The sequence below is a fragment of the Anguilla rostrata genome, chromosome 4, assembly GCF_018555375.3.
Source record: "Anguilla rostrata isolate EN2019 chromosome 4, ASM1855537v3, whole genome shotgun sequence".
Taxonomy (NCBI): Eukaryota; Metazoa; Chordata; class Actinopteri; order Anguilliformes; family Anguillidae; genus Anguilla; species Anguilla rostrata.
Genome location: NC_057936.1, coordinates 63,286,540 through 63,292,539, shown reverse-complemented (window position 1 = coordinate 63,292,539; position 6,000 = coordinate 63,286,540).

Sequence of the window (6,000 nt, the reverse complement as noted above, 5' to 3'; positions counted from 1 at the left end):
CGTGACGCCCGTGCAGTATACCTCAAAGAACCGCGCGTGCTATCTCACGAGCGCATTAGAGAACACAGGCTCCGTCATTCCCTCCAAATTTTGGCTCCCCTGACACAAAACCAAACTTTCCATTGCTTCTGGGTAAGTCAAACAACCCAGGGAATAAATGAAATCCTTGCAAGTTGCATTCATATGAATTTCTTACGGCTGTATCTGCCAGCTTCTTCACTCCGTTAAACTATTATCTGAACTGTGTCTCTCTTGGGAAGTACATTGGCATACAGAGTGCAATCACACACTGTAGCTTTTATCAGAAAACGGTTACTAATGCTATGAGCAAGAGATGGGTTACAAACCGAGATTTTAGTCACTCCCCAGTCCCAGTCACAGTCCCAGTCACAGCCCCAGTTAGAGTCACAGTCCCAGTCAGAGTCAGAGTCCCAGTTACAGTCACAGTCCCAGTCAGAGTCAGAGTCACAGGCCCAGTCCCAGTCCCAGTCAGAGTCAGAGTCCCAGTCACAGTCCCAGTCCCAGTCAGAGTCACAGTCCCAGCCACAGTCGCAGTTAGAGTCACAGTTGCAGTACCAGTCAGAGTCCCAGTCAGAGTGACAGTCCCAGTCAGATTCCCACTGACACTCATAGTCGCACTCAGAGCTGAGAGCTGGCACAGTCCTCTTCCTTTCCCCCGGCTCACTGAGTGCAGCCAGCAGTGAGTGAAGCAGAGGAAAACAGGATTGGGAGGGGAAAAAAAGAGATGATAACTGACACAAAAGAAAGGAGGAAAGCCAGTCCCTCATCTCTCTCACCCTTTCTCTCGCTCTCTCCCTTTTCGTTTCTCCCTGTCTTTCCTTCTCAGTCCATACCCCTCTCTCTTGCTCACTCCCACTCTCCCTCTCTCTCTCACTCTCTAATAAGATCTCGCATCCTTCTGGAGAGAATCTCCAGAAGACCAAAGAACCGCAGGTCCATGTGCCCACTATGAGGATATACTGTGCCAGAGAATGCATAGTTTTATTTGGGCAGTGCCGTTGAACTGCAAATGAGAAACGTTTGCCCTTTCCCCCCCCCTCCTTCAAATACTCCTTTTCTCTCTACCTCCCTTCCTCCCTTCATTTCCCTCCCTATCGCATCTGTCTGTCCGTCTGTCCACACCGGAGACAGAGCTTGTTGAATCCCCCTCCGACTCCAATGACCTTTAGGCGCTGAAACAGAGGCCTGTAGCTTTCCACACCGTGCACACATTTATTGCAGGAGCATGACGTAATCTTTTCCCTACAGAGGGGCCGGTCCAGTTTGTGAGAACTCACATCTGCTTACAGTTTAGGTAATTTGTTCGCCAAAGTATCCTTGACTTTTTTATTTCCATTTGTAGCAGGCGCTTGCTTTCCTTCAAAAAAAAAAAAAAAAACACACAGGCCGCTCCCTCACCACCCACCCACCCCTCACTCCCTCCTTCCGCATCTTAGAAAACTTTTTTCCAGTTTACTTAACAAAATAAAATAAATAAATAAATAAAAATTTAAACGCTGATCTCAATCAGGCAGTGTGGCCAGCCGGGCCATTAATGCCCTGATCTGATGAATTGAATCTGAAGTTCCGTTCCTGAGCGAAAAAGCCTGGGCTTTTAGCTGAAACAAAAGTGCATGAAGCCAGAGAGCATAGAGAGGGCCAGAAATTTGCCGGGGGGTGGGGGGTGGGGGGTTGGGAGCGTGTAGGTTTGATGAGGGAGAGATCTGCGGTGCTGTAAGAATCCGAGCAGCCAGGCCTCTGCTCCCCCCACCCCCCCCCCCCCAGGCGAACGGCTGCATTGTAGCACTTTAATCCAGCTTTACTTTCCCCTTTGGGATACAGCCGTAGGAATCGAAGAGGTAAAATTCCGGGCGCCCCTACCTGTGTGCGGATTTTCTGTCCGTTCTCGGGATTCCCCGGCCTAGGAATTCCGTACAGCATGTTGAATTCTCCGCCCCCCCCCACCCCCACCCCCACCCCCCTCAGATGTAACTGAAGCTGTAAGGGACATTTTATCTGCTGAATAAGGTATGCAGGCACACTCCCATCTGGCCCCCGGGGTCAGTGGTACTGCTGGTTTTCGTCCTTCCCCTCTAATCAGGGACTGATTTACACTCGGAAGACCAGGGGAGCAGAATCTCTGGTCAGTCGGTGAGATTACAAAGTCAACTAATTATTGGGTGGAAAACAAAAACCAGCAGTGCTACTGGCTTCAACGGCCAGATTTGAGATTCCTTGAAGTTAAAAAAATGATTATATTTATATAATAGGATTATATTATAAGATTATATGTGTGTGTGTCGGCCAAAAAAAAAAAAAAAAACTGGCAACAAATGCTTTCTCTTTTAGCTTTGCAATGTACCAAACATTCTGAGCAGGAATGTCCAACCTTTTCAGACCCAGGGCCCCCATCTTATGTTAAAAAGGGTTATATTTTTAAAAAGGCTTTATATCCTCAAATATTTCCCCAAATCTATATGGTGCATATCGGGTCTGGCCAGGGACCCCCTTACAGTACCTTCAAGACCCCATGTGCCATCAAAACCCAGGTGCCATCAAGAACATTTTGGAGGTTGACAAACTTCATGTTGTTTAAGCATCAAAAAGAAAACATAAGACTTTTAAGCATTTAAATTTGCACTGCAGAGTCCTGGACAAAGTGCGACAAGGGTAAAAATAAAAAATCCAATCTGGACACAGGCCTGTGGCAAAAAAAATAATAATAATAATAACACTGCAAAACAATCTGTTTTCTGGCCTCTCCGCATGAACTCTGTCACTGCTGTCATGTGATCCGTCCACAGTCCTACCCTTCCGATTTTCCTCCGGTTCTGTCGTCACACTTAACCTTTCCATTCTCCGCCCAGGGCAAAGCCATGTGGATATTTCTGTCTGCCCCCGGCACTCTGCAGAGGAAGTCTCTTCAAATATAAACACACAAATAAAGCCTTCTGTGCTCGCAGTACGTCTGATTTTACTTCTGTTGATTTCTGAACGACATCTTTTGATTTCTGAACCTGACTGTGTTACTTCCTTCCTGTAGTAAGATAAATTTGTACAGTGAGGACTGACGTTTCACAAAATTGTGTTTAAACTATGATTTTTATTTCCTTCTAAAATAAAACACAGACTGGTTCGCCCAGCCACTATCATTTTAGAATGAACTGTGTCTTGAGAATTAAGAGCTCAGAGCTGTTTGAGATAAAACCGTTAGACAGGACCGTATTATCTGGACAAGCTTTCTGTGGATCGTTCATTACTTGTTCTTTGAACTGAATTTGTTCTTCTCATCGTCATAGCAACATGAAAAGGTTATATATGCAGCTCAGGTTCAGCTGGGGAATAAGTATATTTCTTCAGCGGATTTCTGTAGTTCTAATCCACCATAAAACATCAGTGGTATAATCAAATTCAGGATTACTGTATGTCGAAAGAATCCCAGGCCACGGTTCAAGGCTATATTCATGACAGGGTTACTGCTTCTGTGGTTAATTATTTTCTGAACGATGGTGCGCTTACTGTCTGATGTTTCAACACGCAGGGAGAGCCCCCCCAAAAAAATCACGTGGGCCCTCGCGTTACATAACGCGACACGAAAGTACGAAACACTGCCCTCTCGAACAATCGTATCCGCTTTGATCGCGGCGGATCAGCTCTGAGAAGTAGAATGTTCCGGAGTTAGCCTCTCGCTCACCCCGTGTGGCGATGACAGTTCTCTAATCCCGTGCACAGGCACTTCTTTTTCTGAAGTGCTCTTTGAAAGAAAAAAGAAAAATAAAAAATAAAAAACTGACAGACGGCGCAGAACACGACGGAACAAGCAAAGGAAAACAGTTTCCAGCGAGCGCAATGCCAGCACTCTCAGACAACAATGCCGCCACTGTCCTGCCCAGACACTCAAGCACTCAGGCAGGCATGTTAGGCTGAATAAATATATAATAACAAGAAGCAATGTGAACCATGATGCCCCAGCAGACTATAAAATATTTTAAATGTGACATGACCGGGGGGTTCCACAGACAAAGGGGAAATAACCCAAAATAATTGAGCGGAGAGCTCATTGTGTTAGTGACTAAACACCAGTTTTAGTTTTTTTTTTTTTTTTGTTTTGTTTTTGCAGTGAAATTACAGATGGACAAGAGGGACAAAAAGATGGAGGGCCTACCCAAATCCATGATAATACTTTTGCCAACTTGGCTGGCAAGGCATACGAACAAAATCACAAATAAGGCTGCAAGATGCATGGGTATAACACGACTAAAAGCTAAGAATGACATGAAGCAAACTACTTCACTGACATTCTGTTTTTAAAAAAAGTTAGAAAATAAGTGTTCAATGGAAAAAAAGAAAGAAGTCAAGGCCGATTACATTACAGCAAAACTTTAATGAAATTGTTCGTCGAGAAAACTCCAACCGCGACAGTTACCTCAGAGGGCACCTGCTTCCTCTAAGCTGCGTTCTCAGTCTGCCTTTTGTCGAGCAGAAACATGAGCAGCACCGCACGCGTGTAATATAGCTTCTCCTCTTCTGTGCCTACGCTGAAGAGACATCGTTACCGTAAGTGCCTTGCCCAATTTCAACAGAAAATATTAATCTCTCCTATAGGGCACGGCGTTCCCATTGTGCTCAGAAGCGCTTTGATCAGTTTGCCCAACCCTGCGGAGCGAAACGGCGGCAAAAAAAAAAACCACCCAGAGGCTTCTGGGAAGGTGTGCTCACTTCCTGCAAGTCTTTCTGCAAAAAAAAAAAAAGAAGAAAAAAAACACCCAGCATGCAACAGACCTTCTTTTTTCAGCCGCCCGAAATCGAGAGGGGGAAATTTCCCGTGAGCTTATCCGAGACTGAACAAAGACACCGCTCAGCAGCCACAGTGCAGACCTCCATGAAAGCTAACGTGAGAACGCGCTTAATGCACGCGTGTACATAGAGGTGCTAAACACTCCTGTTACTGGATGCGAGTACATTTCAGGACACGAGCGCTCAGTTTAGTCTACCCGAAGCATGCTGCTTGACATACAGTACACTTCTAAACAGTCATAGCTGGGTTTGCTGTCTCAATCATACAGACACCAAGTTCTCAGTACTGACTGGCGCCAGCTGAGTTCATTGCCTTAAGCTTCATTTCATGTGCCATTGCTTCCTGTGTTTTTTTTTTTTTTTTTTTTTAATGTGTTTGGTCCTTCAGTCTGGTCAAAATGTTTGAGCTGTTCCTGCCATCTAGACCATGGGCTGCCCAGCCCTGTTCCTGGAGATCAACCTTTCTGTATGCCTTCACTCCAACCCTAACGACACACACCTCCATTCAACAGCTAGAGGTGTTTCAACAGAAGAGTGTTGAGCTGCTAATTAGCAAAATCAGACGTGTGAAATTAGGGTTACAATGAAAACCTACGGGACAGTTGATCTCCGGGAGCAGGGTTGGGCAGCCCTGGTCTACATGGCAGGAACAGCACAAACATTTCTAACAGAATGAAGTGACAAACACACAAAAAAACACAGGAAGCAATGGCACATCACAAGAAAAAGCAGATAAATGACTAGCCGATATCTAAACAACAATGGCAGCAGTCTATTCTGGACCGTTTTTGCACCACATTCCAAGACAGACATTAAATGTCATTAAATGAATCTGTGTACTCATTTCTTACATGCATCATTGTGAAATTCCAAAAACCACTAAGATCTTCAGCATGTTTATACCACAAGTGTGTGTGTGTGTGTGTGTGTGCACTGAGTTAACAAATCAGAATGGTTCTGTGTATGTACTGCGAACACTGTAAGTGTACAGTCACCTTCACTACGAATTTATTCACAATCTGAGGCTGCTGCACATACAGAATCACCAAGATCAGTATTAGGATTACGATGATCAGTATCAGTATTAATTTGAGGCTGTTTAACTTTTGTGTCAGCCCCACGTGTGCATGGTATCTGAAAATAGCCGTCTTTTTGTCTTTTTCAAAGAAGATAACAGGCTTGTAATTTCACGTTTCAGTACGT